The sequence below is a fragment of the Canis aureus genome, chromosome 24 (assembly GCF_053574225.1).
Source record: "Canis aureus isolate CA01 chromosome 24, VMU_Caureus_v.1.0, whole genome shotgun sequence".
Lineage (NCBI taxonomy): Eukaryota > Metazoa > Chordata > Mammalia > Carnivora > Canidae > Canis > Canis aureus.
Window position 1 is genome coordinate 45146344 of NC_135634.1, and position 15966 is coordinate 45162309.

The window sequence follows — 15966 nt, forward strand, 5'->3', positions numbered from 1 at the left end:
TGACACACTGGCTAATTTGGTTCACTGTGTGATTCTGGCCTGTGCTGTTGTCATGTCTGACTGTACTTCTGTGGATAGGTCTTGTTGTGTTAGTCTACCTTGTGAATTTTGTAATTGGGAAATTTCTGGGCACTTACAGAGATTTAAGTTGGTAATCTTGTCATTAGAAAGGTGACACCTGGCAGGCTGTCACAGCAGCTCTTTTCTTCACCACAGACTGCCTCTCTGACTGTGCACTTTTATCTGTGAGACAGTGAAGTGGTGGCAAGTGCCTGCTGATGACAGTGACAGTGGTGATGATGGGCGATAATGGCAGCTACCAGTGAGCACCCGCTGGGCCGCAGGCACACTCCTGGGGACTCTACATTTGTTATCCCGTGTAATCCTCATAGCAGCCTGAAGAGTTTTCTTCTGTTGTTATCACTGGTGGGTTTGCAGAAGCTGAAGTCTAGGGATCATAAGTAACTTGCTCCAGGTCACTTGGCACAGCCACATGAGGAGTCACGATGATCACATTTGCTCTGAGAAGAGACTAAATGTCCCACATTGCTACTTTTGGAAACCCTGGTCAGTGACAGGATCAGTCCCAACCTGGACTTGAGGACTAATTATTTAAATATCCAAGCTAGTTAATTGTACCCAGTGGAAAGAATCCAATAGGCACAGGCCAGTGGAACTGTCCTTTACATTCCAGAAGAGAAAAGGGTCTTCCTGAAGAACTCTTGCTCTGTTATGGGTGGAAGACTGGTGCCTTCATGACCAAATCTCCATTGGTATCACTTTCAAGGCATGACTCTTATTTGTCATTTATCTTTAGAGGATGCCATGGTAAGCTGTTGTTCCTACCAAATCCATCATTTAGGAAGGATTGACCAAGTGCCCTCAACACCATCATTTGTCCTCTTGGATGGCACTGTTTCTGGAAGTTTCAGGGTTTCTAGGCCATCAGAGATACCATCTCAGCTTCTCATAATGCTTAATTGAGCAGAGAAGCAGGGCCAGCCTGCCTAGGTCCAGGGAGAGGTGGGGACCATTGAGAGAAGCCCACAGTGGCAAGTGCAAACATCACTAGGGAGTAAGAGAAACATCAGTCATAAGCTGCTTGTCTGTGCTGCCCTGCGCTCCCTGGGTTGGTGCTTGTTGGATGGCATGGTTGGTAGCCCCCCCTACACACACACACAGACCATGGCAGCAGAAACAGATCTTTCAGCCCAGGGGTGTTGCAAGACTCCAGTTCTGCCTTGACTGTGCTCTTTGGGGAAAAGGTTGGCAGTGTTTTTGTTCACTGGGAGGATGACACCAGCCTTCCTTCCTTTATGTTTGTCGCAGTACAGAGGTGCAGTGACAACAACCTAGGTAGTCTCAGGAGCTGAGAGAGGAAAATAGCCTAACTCTGTTTCTTGGCCTGATCCCCAACTCCTGGCATGTCATCAGAATAAGTGACATAAGAGGAGAATTTAGGGGTTGTGAATATTGATAAGCTTTGGTCCCCAGAGACGTGGAAAAGAAAGCATTTGTGTAGGATACTGGAAAGGAGCCACAATCTGGGAAACCATGGCAATCAGACATCTCAATGCCCCTTCTCTGGTTCTCTCTTGCTTGTCTTAGTGGCAGTCTTGCGGTTCGTCCTCAATCTGTGGACAGATTTCCTAACCTCTGAGCCTCGGATTTCTTCCTGTGTTAAGAACAATGGGACTAAGGATACTTTCTGCCATAACTGGGGGAATGATTGTCCTGGGGATTGGAATAGCATGTTAAAGACATCGTCACAGCCCAGCATATAAAGTGCCCACCGTAAGCATTGATTCCTCTCCTTCCCAAACAGGAAAGTTACCTCATGACTTCCATTCTGTTTTCCCAGCGCCGGCAGGGCTGCATCCATGAGCTGTGACTGCTGCTACCAGAGTAGGAGTAGGGAAGAGGCTGGTGCACCTGCCTCCGGCAGCCCCCGGCTGTGGGCAAAGCACTCTGTCTAAAGGCACCCACCTCTGCCCAGGACTGAATTGCGGAGCAAAGCATGGAGAACGCCATGAGCTTGACTGTGACTTTCTCCTCTCCCCTGGACTCTGCCCTGTCTGGGTTCCTCTCGTCACTTTTAGAGTCATCTCCCCTAGAGTGCCTGAACCCCGATATTGGTGTAACAGTGGTGTGGGGGAAATGAGGGTATTTCACCCTGAGCCCTAAGGAGTCCTTGTTGCCTCAGCCAAGTAACATGAATACAAGAGCAGCAGAGGAGAAGGTTCTACATATACAAGAAATTAGCTTGAAGTCTGAATATTAGTTTGGTACAGTTAATTATTGAAACTACTGCTTTCACCTGGGCATTTCCCCATAGTATAATTCAGAGTCATTTTAGTATTCAGCTCTGCCAAATTCAGTCCATCAGCAAAGAAAGTGTTGTGAATAATTATTGAAAGTGTTAGACGGTTCACCCCAGTGGTCTTTTGCTTTCTTTTCAAATGGAGTGGCCCTGAAAATAAGCACTCTGCTTTTTATTTTCCCTGGAAACATCCTGATAACCCCAATTTTTGGTTCCATGGCTTCCTGTTCTCCATCTGCATAAAGAGGCTCATACTTGCCCCTGGGCTCCAGGGAGGACAGGCCCTGGGACTTGTCTGTATCTGATATCCGGCTGGACTTGGATCCTCCCTCTTCTTGGGCTGGAGGGCACAGTCATCAGGTAAATATTCTTAAACTCCAAGGCCATTAGAAGAAGCTTCCCTGTTGTGCCTGGAACTAGATTTTAAAGCTCTTCACTCAAATTATCCCCTCAGCCTCCCAAAAGCTGGTCACATCTGTACCTAAAAGAGGTGAGGCCTCTCCCCTGACCCCGGCCAGTGCTGCCAGTCTCCACCCGGGATCTTCTTTTTTTCTGTTGCAGAAAACTTTACCACCTTTAATAAGCAGTCCAGTGAATCTGGAACTCTCTGAGATTCATTTCTCACACTGGGGTTTGGAAATCTCTTCACAAAGCAAGGCCTCAAAGGGCGAATAAGTGATTCATGAGAAGTCACTTATACATTCATCAGGCCCCTGCCCCACACCACATGTTGTGCTGGGCACTGGGGCACAAAAGATGACTTACACTTGCTCCAGGGCCTCGAAGAGTTTGTGTAAATAGTGGACCTCACTGCAGCTCCTCCCCCGAGGAGAACTTTGTCCAGAATGTTCCCTTGCCTCCATCCCCACTACCCTCCTCCCACTGCCGGGGACAGGGAGCTTCCTAGAAGGCTTCTCCCTGCCTCTGGCTCTCTGACCTCCAGCCTGTCCTCTGTACTGCCTGAGGGAGCTTTGCATGGCTCTTCCTCCTGGTTGCTTTTAAGTCCTCATGTTTGACTTTGACATTCTGCAGTCTTACTGCAGTCTGAGAGTGAATTCATCTTTATCAGGTTGCTGGGGACTCAGTGTCATTCTTCACTTTGGAAATTCTTCTCTGCTATCTCTTTGATTCTCTTTGATCTTTCCTAGAACTCCTGTTAGAAACCTCCCATATTATTCTCTCTTCCTTTTTTCTCTGTCTCCCTTTCTGCCAGTGATGTATTCCAGCACTTCCTCAAAAACACCTGTGAGTTTACTAATCTTCTTGTAGCTATTCATAATCACCTGTTCAATACTCCTTCCAAACTTGAGGGTTTTTTTTTTAATATTTAGAACTTCTATTTGGAGCTTTTTTAAATCAGCCTATTAAGTTTTGTTTTTTGTTTTTCAGTGTCCTAGTTTTTAATCATGATTTCTATTCCTTTCAACTCGTTTATTTTGATGACACATATAGCATCTTTGAGAGTGTTTGATTATTTCTAGTTTAAGGGTACCAGTTCTCCCATGTCTTGTGTCTGTTGCCTTGCCTTCATGGTGGTTCATTTCTTCATGTGATTTGTTCCTTTTTATCAAGAGACTGTCTTAAGGGATTGTTTACACCATGGGAGCCATGGGTTGTGGATATGTGTTTTCATCACCTTGGCATTTGTTCTGCCAAGACCCCAGGAGTTCCAGAGGCCAAGCTGGTTTGTCATGAACTGCTTGGCTCAGGATTCTCAGTACCTGGGTAGCGTGTATTCAGCCTCTATCCCCACCCATGCAGCACAGGATGGGGATCTCCTTTCTGCAAAGGAGAAACCTCTGCTCCACACCACATACAGATACCCTCTGGGTTGTGAGAAAGGTCTTCCTGGTCCCTGTTTAAAGACCAGCAGCCAAGGACGCTTGGGTAGCTCAGCGGTTGAGTGTCTGCTTTCAGCTCAGGGTGTGATCCTGGTCCGGGGATTGATCCCATTTCGGCCTCCCTGTAAGGAGCCTGCTTCTCCCTCTGCCTAAGTCTCTGCCTCTCTCTCTGTGTCTCAAGAACAAATAAATATAAAATAATATAAAATATAAAAAAATATAAAATAAAGACCAACAGCCCTTCCTGGATTCCTGGCTTTCTGCGAGGCTCTTAAGTCCAGTTCCCTGGCCAGTTCTTCTTCCTCCAGTGGACATTGAAATCCCAGCTCCTGGGATCCCTAGGTGGCGCAGCGGTTTGGCGCCTGCCTTTGGCCCAGGGCGCAATCCTGGAGACCCGGGATCGAATCCCACATCGGGCTCCCGGTGCATGGAGCCTGCTTCTCCCTCTGCCTATGTCTCTGCCTCTCTCTCTCTCTCTATCATAAATAAATAAAAATTAAAAAAAAAAAAGAAAGAAATCCCAGCTCCTGTAACTATATCAGAGTCTGATAATCCCAGCTCCAGTTGCCATGGTAACGATTCTGGCTTTGACTTGGTTTCCTCTTTATTTCAGCTACCTGGGCATTGTCCCATTATTCTCCATGCTCAGTTTTATATTTAAATATTCTTCCCATATATTTTATCCATCATTTCTCTGTGTTCGTGTCAGGAAAGAGGCCCACATCAGCTTAGTCCACCATCTTGTCAGAACCCGAAGTCTGAATGAACTTTTTAAAATGCAAATCTGACCACCACTCACGCATTCTTCAAGCATTCGGAGAGTTTCCATGAGGGACCAGTATAGTCCTCTGCACCAAGGCTGCAGAGCTAACTGAACACTCCAGAGGCCCTCAGAGGCCCTGGGCTAGTGGGAGGGGCTGGGCCCCCACCTGCTGCAGCATTCCCTGCATCCCACGCCTACCAGACCACCTTCTCTCATGTGCAACATGTCTCTGTGTGACCGGGTTGCTCCCTGTTTCTAGATCCCCACTTTTTCCTACAGCCCTCTCCCCACCCATCTGGGTAGCCCCTTTCTCTCCTTCCACTCTTAGCTAGGTATTACGTCTTCTGGGAAACCATTCCAGCCCCTAACAAACTTCCTCCAGGAAGCATTCCAGCCCCTAATAGCGGGCACTAGAGGCTGAAGCCACTGCCCCTTCTCCATGGTCCTGCAGCTCACCTGTCCAGTTCTCCAGCACTGAGCACGGTGCAGTTCAGGCAATGGTTTGTTCACTTGCTGCTACCCCCATGGTGCTGGGCCCTTATAAGGTCAGGGCCTTGTTTTATTCACCTCAGCGTCTCTCATGCCTAGCCCAGGACCTGGCAAATAATACCTGATGAAGGAAGTGGGTGGGGGGACCTCTAATCTTTTAGAGAGGGAACCTGGCTACTGGGGAGTCAAATCTCTTTCCCCCCTTTGTCTTTTTACTCGTTGTAGGATTACGATGAGGATTAAATTGCTCCTGACATCAGGGAAAACTGTCTCCTTGGATAGTTTATGAATTCTGAACTAACATGTAGAAGAAAGAAGCTATAAAAATTTGATTTAACTCTGTAAATATAGTAGTGATTATAGTCATTTATATCAACTGCCTACCGTGTTTTGCCTGAGAGTGAGGCATAGTAATAATTATGATGAGGATTAAATATGCCAGACACTTTGTCAGTGACCGCTCAAGTTTCTGAACCTTGCAGTGTGATAGTGACAGGAACTACCAGCTTCTGAATGCCCACAAATCACCAACATGAGGCTACAGGCTTATCTGGGTTATTTCTAGTTCCAAAGCTATTCAAGACAGATCTTATCTTCATAATTTTATAGATTTTCTTTTTTAAAGAGGGAGGTTAACCTGCTCAAGGTCACACCATGGTCAAGAGCAGAGCCTGGATTATACCCCAATACTAGCCAGTTCCAAAGCCCATGCTGTGCCTTCATACCACCTGCCTTTCTCTCCACAACTTAAATCTTGGAGCTGAGGGAGGGGGTAGCTTCTAGTTCTAGCCTCTCCTTGGCAGGTCTGCCCTAAAAGCTCTCTCTCAATTCTGGCAATCCCGTGGACCCCTGGGGGAGCAGACCGCATGGTCTGATACAATGGGCTCCTGACCTCTCATCACAAACCTGTGTCTTGTCAGTCTTCTCCAGGGCAGGTCATTGTCCTCTCTGGGATGCAGCCTCTCCATTAGGAACATGATGACCATACATATCAGGTCTGGGGGAGAATGAAATGAGGTCATGTGTGATGTGGCTGTGTCAACAGTTATTGAGCGCGGTTGTCACCCTTGTACATGCCTGCGTGGCTCATGCCTTGGGTCCCGGCAGACCCTGGCTGTGACTTCGCAGTGCCCTCTCCTCCCGCTGTGGGCAGCCAGGCCTCGCCCTGGTCCGGGGGCTACCTCACTCCCACAGCCAGTTCCCCCACCTCCATCTTACTATTGGGACAGGTTCATTTGCTAAACTTAATGAAACTAAATCTTTTGTTTTTTCCTGGCTTGCTAGATAACTCATTTTGGCACCTTGAAACCCATATCAAATAGCCAACATCTAGAGGTGTCTGAGAAAGCTTCCCTGCGGGACTGATTTTCCTCAGCTGAGGTGCCTTCCCATCTTTGTAAACCCGTGTTGAAGACAGCAGCACTGCAGCCTTCCAGAGGAGAGGGCAGTGCCAGTCCTCAAGTCCTCTGCTCTCCGCAACCCGTGGGCACTTCATCACTCAGGTTGTTGGCCCTTCTGGCAACAGAGCTCAGGCAGGGTCCTGGAGCCACCTGGCTTCTTTCCCCTAGCCTCTGAGCAAATGGTGCTTTCTGAACCTGGGGGCTCCCCCACATGCAGGCCTGCCCAGGGGACTGGCCTGCTCAGTCAGCATCCTTGCTTTGGTCTCAGGATGCTCTTGGCACCATCACAGCAGACCAAGGGTCAGAGAGCTTAGCATCACACCGGGTTCTCTTTCTGTTCTCATGTTTCCCTCATAGAGGACATGACAGGTATGACAGGTGAGCTCAGGTCCACTGACTAGTAGCCTCCCAGTCAGGATTAGCATGCAAGAGATGCACAGGGGGATGCAGGGCTGCAGGCCATGGCACCTGCCCCCGTGAAGCAGGGAGCGAGGAAAGGAGGGCTGGCAGGTAGAGGCTCAGCCTGCAGCATGATTCCAAGAAATCTTAGGCCTCAAACCAGCCTTGTTTGTTGGAGGAATCTCACATCCCATGGAAGCCGGCCTGCCTCAAGATCCCTGCTGTGCTTGGAGTGACCCAGGTCTTCTCATGGCCACAGCCCACCCCTTGTACTACATGTGTCGGCCTCTGTGCTCCACTACCTGGGGAGCAACCCCTCTGTGGTTCCTGTGGGCCTCTCTTTGAAAGGAGGAGCTTTGAAAGGAGAAGTCAATGGGACAAACTACCGCCTCCATCAGGGAATGGAACCTGGGGCCCCTACTGGTCCTCCCCTCCCTCTCCCCCACTGTCCCTTTCAGATTTTTCTCACCCTCACCCAGAGCCTCAACAGGTCTTGGCAGCTTAGCTGGTGGCTTGACCCAAACCTGCCTCATGAGGTTTCCAAGCTCTTGGCTGTCATATCCTTCTCAAGCCAGGGTTGGCACATGCCTGTGTGTCCACTCACAGTGGGGCAAGGGAGCACCAGAAGGTGCCCCTGAGTTCCACATACCTCCGCCTGCCCCTCCTCTGATCAGAGTGGGTTATCCCTCCCTTTACCCCCATGGTGACTGCTCCTGTCATCTCCTGGCCACTGCACACTTAGGAGTCTGAAGAATCCTAGCAGTAGCCGGCACTGGCAGTTCAGAGGGGCCGGTGCCACATTACTGCTGGCCTCTAATACCTCAGGCAGCGTCATCCCCAGGAGCATTAGAGCCCAGCTCTGTGATGGCCTCTCCTGCTGTCCTCTGTAGCCTACAGAGGCATGGTACCAGCAAACTCCTTAATGATTGATCTTCCTCTCCTAGTGCATTGTGGATGATGGTGGTGAAGGAGTGTCCTCCCACAGAGGCCCTGAGTGAACAGAGGTCTCTGCGGGGTCTTCTGACCTCAGCAGTACTTCCAGTCCAGCATGGCCCCTTCCCTCAGCCTCTTTACTCCTTCCTCTGCTGTCTGCCAGGGCAGTTCATGCCTTCCCACTTCTCTCAGCCTTAGCTATCACTCACTCTGGGCTTCTGAGGAGCACCCCAGGAGCAGTGTGTCTAGGCCCTTTGCCAGGGTGCTCAATTGCACATCCCATGAAATACCCTAAGTCCATGAATTCTTGCTCATCTTGTCTGATCTCCTGGCCCCTTTGATTAAGCCCTCAAATCCTGCCGGCTAAGTCTTGCTCGTGGTATATAATCTCTTTCCTCTCTTATCAGGCCCAGCACTCCCCCAGCAGGACTGTCATACTGGCATTTAGTCCTAGTCAGGGCCGTGGCTGCCCGGAAAGGAGGCAGGGGACACTCTGCCTGTCTTCTTTTATCCACTGCGACACTGCTTGTGTTTGTTCACATCTGCCGACAAGCAGAGGCCAGGGCAGCATCAGAAGAGAAGGCGGCAGGAGAGGGCAGGGAGACAGTCTGCAGCCCTCCACACAGTTCGGCCCCTGTGGAGGAGGTGGAAGGAGGAGGCCTGGCTAGGGAGAGACTCGGGCTGCAGCCAGGTCCATGGGAAGCCATGGACCTAAAGTCACCTGCCAGAGCAACCCCGGGGAAGTGCACCTCGGCACCAGTGCAGTGGTGGCTTGGAGAGGCTGCAGCCCAGCTGTAGGGTGGTTTATGCTCCTGTGGCTGGAGGTCTGAGAGGCGCCTTTCCATGGCTGCCACACTGGGGCGGGCAAGAGAGCAGGGGTTCCCAGATAAAACCCCGATAATTTGTCTCCACTCTGCTTGATTCTTGTTCTCTTCCTTCACCTCAAATAAGCAGAGGAGGTGTTTCCCAGCAGCCTTAACGACTTCAAACCAACACCAACACTTCCCAGTGCTTTGGAAATGACACCTTGTGTCCGCACCTTGGACCTCCTGCCAGCTCCTCGGGCTAAGTGGTGACGTTACCTGAGAGCCCCCAGACCTCCCACCGACACTGCCAGGTCCAACTGAATGAAGAAAGCCTTTCTTGTTCCCAGTGAAGCCCTCAGTTAGGAGAATGGGGAGCTGGAGGCATTGCAACCAGAGACAGGTGCCAGGGGTGACCTCACGGGAGCAGGCCTGCAGCTGCAGCATGCGTGTTGGGGTTGGCTACGTCCAGTACAGGTGTGAGCTCACCGTTTCCCATCACAGCCGTGAGTGTTGGGCACTGTGCGGTGCAGCCACAACTCCAGCTCAGGCTGCCCCAGTCAAGATGGTGATGGGGGGTAGGGGGGTACGCTTCTCCCTCTTTCGCACCATGCAGAGAGATGGTGGGTGGTTCGCTGGTCCCTCCCACTGCCTCACTCCACACAGCATCCATACCTTGGATGCCAACACTGCAGTGTACATTTGACTTCATCTCTCCCTATAGAAAGGGAAGCCAGGATCAACACTCTCATTTTACAGAGAGGGGAACCGATTCCCTGAGCGGCGTCCTGCCCAAGATCAAGCTATAAACGGGAGGTGGAGGCAAGTAGCCTTCTCCCTGGGATACAGTATCCACCAAATGATTCAGGCAGAGGCAGGGGCTGGCTCAGCAACACAGAGAAATGCTGAAACTGCCCTTGGGCCCCCGGCAGGGAGGACAGCAAGGCCTGGGTCAGCATGGCTGCCTCCTGCGCTGCCTACGTGACCTTTGGGTTACAGTCACCCAGTCTCCTGCAGATGTAATGCAAGCCACAGCTGGCCAGGGCAGAGAGAAACTCCTGGTCAGCCGTGTGGAATCAGCACCCTTTTTCTGCCCACTGAGAGAATGGGGGAGGAAGGGAGCATGAAGTCAGGTTTTAGAGCACTGGATTGCGTGAGCAGTGGTTTCCCATGCTGTGGGCCAGAGTACTCAGCCCAAAGAGGAATCTCTAGCTGCTCGACTCTTGCTGCCTTGATTTCTTTTTCCTTTTTAAATATTTTATTTGTTTATTTCTTTGAGAGAGAGCACAAACTGCAAGCAGGGGAATCTCAAGCAGACTCCGTATTAAGTGCACACCCCAATGTGGGGCTCTATCCCAAGACCTGAGATCATTACCTGAGCTGAAACCAAAAGTCAGACATGGTTAACTGACTGAGCCACCCAGGGGCCCCTCCTGCTGGCTTTCTAAGTCCAGAACCCATCAGAGTAAGAGTGTTGGACCCAGCAACAGTGGGGAGATTGTGCAGACTCATTAGTGCACTCGCACAGGCACATGAATCAATGTCTCAACATGGAAGGGGGGCTCCATTCTGCTGTTTTCTTCCATAGCACATGCACTGGAAAATAGATTTTTACGGTAAGCTCACCTGTAAAACTTATTTTTGTCAACCATGATGTACACAGAGAAAAGCCCACAAATCCTATGCATCTAGTTCAAAGAGTAGAAATGAACACACCCATAGAAGTATTACTCAAATCAAGAAATGGAACATCTCAGTGCCTGGGAGCTTCCCCCATACCCTGCTCTCCTCCAGGAAGGAATCCACCATCACAGCTTCTAACACTTACAGATTTGTTTGGCCCCACATCCCCATATACTCTCTTCCATGTCTGATTTTTTTTTCTTTCAGCATTATGTTGTTAGCATTCATCTTTGTTGCTGCATCTAGCTACATCTGTTTGTTCTCATTGCTGGAAGACTTTACATTGTATGAATCCGTCACGTGTCGTCCAGTCTACATGATTCAGACATTGGGTTGCTTCCAGTCTGGGGTTATTATACATCACTGAGTGTATACCTAGGAGTGAAGTTGCTGAATCATAGAAAAAATATCCACCTTAGTGGACACTGCCAGGCAATTTTCCCAAGTGGTTTCCCGGCTTAACCCACCAGCAGTGTATGAGACTTCATGTTTATTGTGCATTCTGTAGTGTGTCTTTTCAAGTTTCAAGTATATTTTTCTACTGGGTTTTCTGGTTTTCTTGTTGATTTATTGTTCTATTTTAATTACGAGTCATTTGTTGGTTATACATGTTGCAAATATCTTCTAATCAGTAGCTTGCTTTTTTACTCTCTTTGGTAGAGTTTTAATGAACAGAAGTTCCCCATTTCAATATAGTTCAGTGTATCAATCTTTTTCTTTATTGTTAATTCTTTTATATCCCATTTAAGAAATCTGTATCAAAATCCTGAAGACTTGCTTGTGTTAGGGTTCTCCAGGGAACCAGAACCAGTATATTATATTTATATATCAATATATTTGTATAAAATGAGATTTATTAGGAGGAATCAGCTCATGTGATTATGGAGGCTGAGAAGTCCCATGATCTGCCATCTGCGAGCTGGAGGATCAGGAAAACTGGTGGTGATTTAGTGGAATCTGAAGATCTAAGAACCAGGAAAGTCGATGGTATAAATTCCAGTCTGAGGGCAGGAGAAGAGGAGATAAGATGCCCCCACTCAAACAATAAGACAGAAAAAGGGATCAATTCCTCTTTCCTCTGACTTTTGTTCTATTCAGGCCTTCAGCAGAGCAAATGATGCCCACCCACCTTTGGGAAGGCAGTCTATTTTATGGACTTCACTGACTCAAGTGCTTATACCCATGCTGGAAACACCCTCATACATACGCTAGAAATGATGTTTAATCCTGGCATTCCCTGGCCAGGCAAGTCGACACAAAATTCACCATCAAACTTTTCCTACATTAATTTTAGAAGCTCTATTCTATTACATTCTCGATCTTATATCTATAATGTAGCTAGAATTGATTTTGGAATATGGTACAGCAAGTTTCATTTTTCCTATGAATTTATGTAGTTGACCTAGCATCATTTGTTGAAGAGACTTTCCTGCTGAAGCACAGTACCACCTTTGTCAGGGGGTCTGTTTCACTTCATGCTCTGTATGTCTGCTCCTGTGCCAATGCCACACCGTCTCAATTATTGTACCTTTGTTAAAAGTCTTGATCTCCAGTAGAGCTAGACACTCCCACCTTGTTCCTCTTCTAGGCTGTTCTTGCCCCTTTCCGTTCCCATATTAATAATGTTAGGGTCAGTTTGTCAGTTGCTACACACATGCACCCAACCTTGCTGGGATTTACATTGAGATTACTTTGCATCCACAAATCCTTTTGGGATTTTCTGATACTGTTAGGATACTGAATATCCTACTCCACAGACATGGTATATCCTGCTCTTTATGTCTTCTTTAATTTGTCTCAATTCTGTCTTATAATTTTCTATGTAGAAGTCTTACATTTTGTATTGGGTTCCTCCTAGGCATTTGATCATTTATCATACTGTTTTAAGTGGTATTTATAAATTTCCTTTTTTCCTTGTTGCCGACTTGTGGAAATACAACTTATTTGTATTGATCCTGTATCCATTGATCTTGCTAAATTTATTTATAAAACCCAAATAATTTATAAGTCCTTTTTGATTTTTTTTTATACCCAGTCCTGTCATCCACAAGTAGTAACAGTTTTACTTTTTCCTTCCTGATGCTCACACCATATAATTCTTTTCCTTGCATTATTGTGCTGTACAGTGTCTAATGGAAGTGATGAGAGCAGACATCCATGTCTTATTCCTGATCTCAGAAAGGAGTTTTTGCCACAAGCTCCCATAAGATTATGAAATCTTACCTTTTATATACACCTGATTTTACTTTTCCCCAAGATGAGCTTTCAGTATGGAAATACTTTTAGGTTTGAAATGTGGCAGTGGTAGTTTGTAGGCTAAGAGCTGGGTGAATGAAATCAGTGTTTTAAGAGAACAGAAATTGATGTTTATCCCAAGACTGTGTCTCATTGTAACTTTGTGAGGAATATTTTGCCTTGTCCACTTTACAGAAGGACCTATAGCTGACCAGGGATTCAAACAGATGTGTCAGACCCAAAGCCCCAAATTATTCTCACCCCTCCCAGATTGCCTGCTAGAATATTGAATGAGAAATCTCCAAGGTCACAAAACTATCACTTTTGTCACAGATTCCCTGGAGAAGCATTGTTAAACTACCTCACAGATACATGTAACATCTTCTTCCTCTGCCTCCAAATCCCCTTATATCACTGTCCTCTTCCCCATCCCACCTTTCTCTGACTTCTGTTGCCATGGACGCAAATGTGGGCAGCTGGGAGTCTCACGCTGAAAGGCGCCCTCCCGGTTTGCCTGAGACCCTGAAGGGCTGCACCTGCATCTCTCCTCAGCCACCTGGTTGAGCCACCCACCAGGCCAGGGCCTTCTCAGGCTCCTGCCACTCAAGCTCTTATCTGATGCCAGGGGATAGGACGTGGAGACTGAAGGCTTTCCTCCCATCAGGTGGCTCGGGTTGTGGAGTAGAACCTTGTATATTAAAGCCCTTTGCAGTGTCAGCTGTCCCAATTTGAAGATTCTGAATCTTGTGCAGATGCACAGAATCTTTCCCCGCTGAGATGTGGAGAGGGGAAGACAGAGGACAGGGAGGGTAGAGAACTAAACCCAAATAGGCCCTGGGGCTGGCAGGGGCTCCCTGGGCCCAAGCCTCAGTAAGAATGTCCCCATTATTCTTACACCTCTCCTTTTGCAGCCCAAATAACTACCCAAGGATGACCGGGGAGATTTCCCTGCAAGACAGAAAATTCTAGGACACCAAGAACTCTCGAAACTGAATACTTTGAAACTCTCAAAGACCTTATAACAAAGAGTAGATGTTTCTTTGGTTAATTTAACACAGGGTTACATTAAGCAAACAACTTTTTCTCCTTCTGGAGCTCAATGTCCTTTGTACAGCTCTGCCTTTCCTTTATGCATCTTCTGCAACAGACCACAGTCTCTACATTCTGGGGCGCCTGCTGGGGCTGCAGCAACCCAGCATGACTCGGAGCCCTTCAGTTATTTTTTATTTCCAGATGCTTTTTAGCATGCGGTGACATGCTTTGACCTAGGAGAGAGAATTAACAGATTTGTTTTCTCTGTATGTCTACCTGCTGTATCCATACCTTTTTCAGAATGTTCTGGCATGACTCCTGCCTCTTTCTCTGCATCTCTGGAAGGAAGACTTCTCTTTGGCCTCGAAGGCTAATTTTATGAGCTGATAGTTCAGCTGGGCAGTTTTTAAACCCAAGGAGGCCTGTCCCTTTCCAAGACTTTAGGGGGGTTCTAGAAGAGGCTGGCAACATTGAGGCCAATCCCGTTTGATGACTAGGCCAGTTTCTGGCATGTGGGGTATGACCTCCAGCTCCCTCCATGCTGGTGTGCTGCTCCGGACTCTAGGGCATGTTCAGATACTTAGAGTAGCAAGTGCCTCTGCATAAACATCCTGTCTGGGGTGCATGGAAGTCCAGAGCCCGGGCCCAGGCCGCAGAGGCCTGAGGTACTCTCAGGGAGGCTAGCCCATACGAAAACCAAGCCACAGGATTGTGTGTTGGCTCCAAGCCTAAAGAAAGGTGCCCGTGGCTGTCACCTCCTACAGCTGCCTGGCAAATAACCAGAACGTGCTTGGCTCTCTCAGCGTTTGGCTGTGCTCTCTGCGGGGAAGTGTTCCTGATCCGTCTTCACTGCCACTCCCCAGCTCTCTGGGGCATTGTGGCTTTTTCTTGGTGGTTGGGCAGGAAGCCTCCAGAGCCTGAAGGGATTGCTGTGCTTGATGACAAAGGCCATCAATTAATAGAAATCACTTAGAGGCTGCTTCATTTATTGAAGAGGAATTGAATACGACTTACTCTCTCTTCTGAGCACACTGCTTCCATGGCAGGCACTCAGGTGACGAGAGATCTCACAGAGTGACTCAGCGCAAGCTCCCCGCGCCTGGCCATTGAGTCAAGTGGCAGGAAGTGGCCAACATATGCAGCTGCTCTGAGAACTCAGCACAGCAAGGCCTCCCAGACCCAGAATGAACCCCTCTGCTGACCTGGAGCTGCCCCTAGGCCAGCCTCATGTGACCCCATGTCTGCCCCAAGGACATGCCAGGCACTGCTAGGCCAGGCTGCAAGGTGAGACACGGCATCTATCCCCAAAGCCCAGGCAGTCAGTCACCCACCCTCACAGGGGGCAAGTACCAACCGTGAGAGTGGCCCGAGATGACAGAGGACGTGGTGAATTTCTTGGAGCTGAGGACCCTGCTCACATCACCTGTAACTGAAGGGCTGCGGGGAGTACTCGCAAGTGCACAGAGGCACAAGTACTCACACTGCACAGAGGCAGTGGCGTCAAGCACAACCCCCCCCCCCCCCCCGTCACCAACTCCCTCTCTGAATGCTGGGGCACCACTATCTGTCCCAGGAGCCCAGACTCTTACGTGGCTTCCTCACACTGCACTTCTCATTGACATGTCGTACAGGGGTAGGCCAGCTGTGATCCTTAGATAAATACCTTAATGTCTGAGTCATCTGGAAGCTTCTAACCTATTCTCTGGAACATTATTTTCACCTGGAAAGAGATTCATTCTTCCAAGCACCAAAAGTTTAAGTTTATACACCTACTGTTTGCTTTAGTAGTGTTAACTGGACGTAAACGGAGCCCTTTCTAGTAATCTGGGATTATTCACAGTGTTTATATCGTGCTATAAAAATGTTTTCCTTGAGGTCTAGCATGCTGTGCCGTGCCTTTTCTCCCCACACAAAACACTCCATAATATGTGTGGTCACTCAACCTGCTGAGTCGCCGCCCCATCTGCCTGTGTGTCTGGTTACAAGCAGGGCCGGTTGTCACTTCACCGCTGTCCAGGAGCATGAGGCCCCGTGGGGGGTGTGGACTCAGGGAGCTGAGTCAGGTGCT

General features: G+C 48.5%; 1 protein-coding gene across 12 annotated transcripts in view; it reads left to right on the forward strand.

Annotated features, from left to right (window-relative positions):
• The window catches only part of DIS3L2 (DIS3 like 3'-5' exoribonuclease 2), a 346721-nt gene that overhangs the window by 303038 nt on the left and 27717 nt on the right, over positions 1 to 15966 (forward strand). The window lies entirely within an intron of this gene.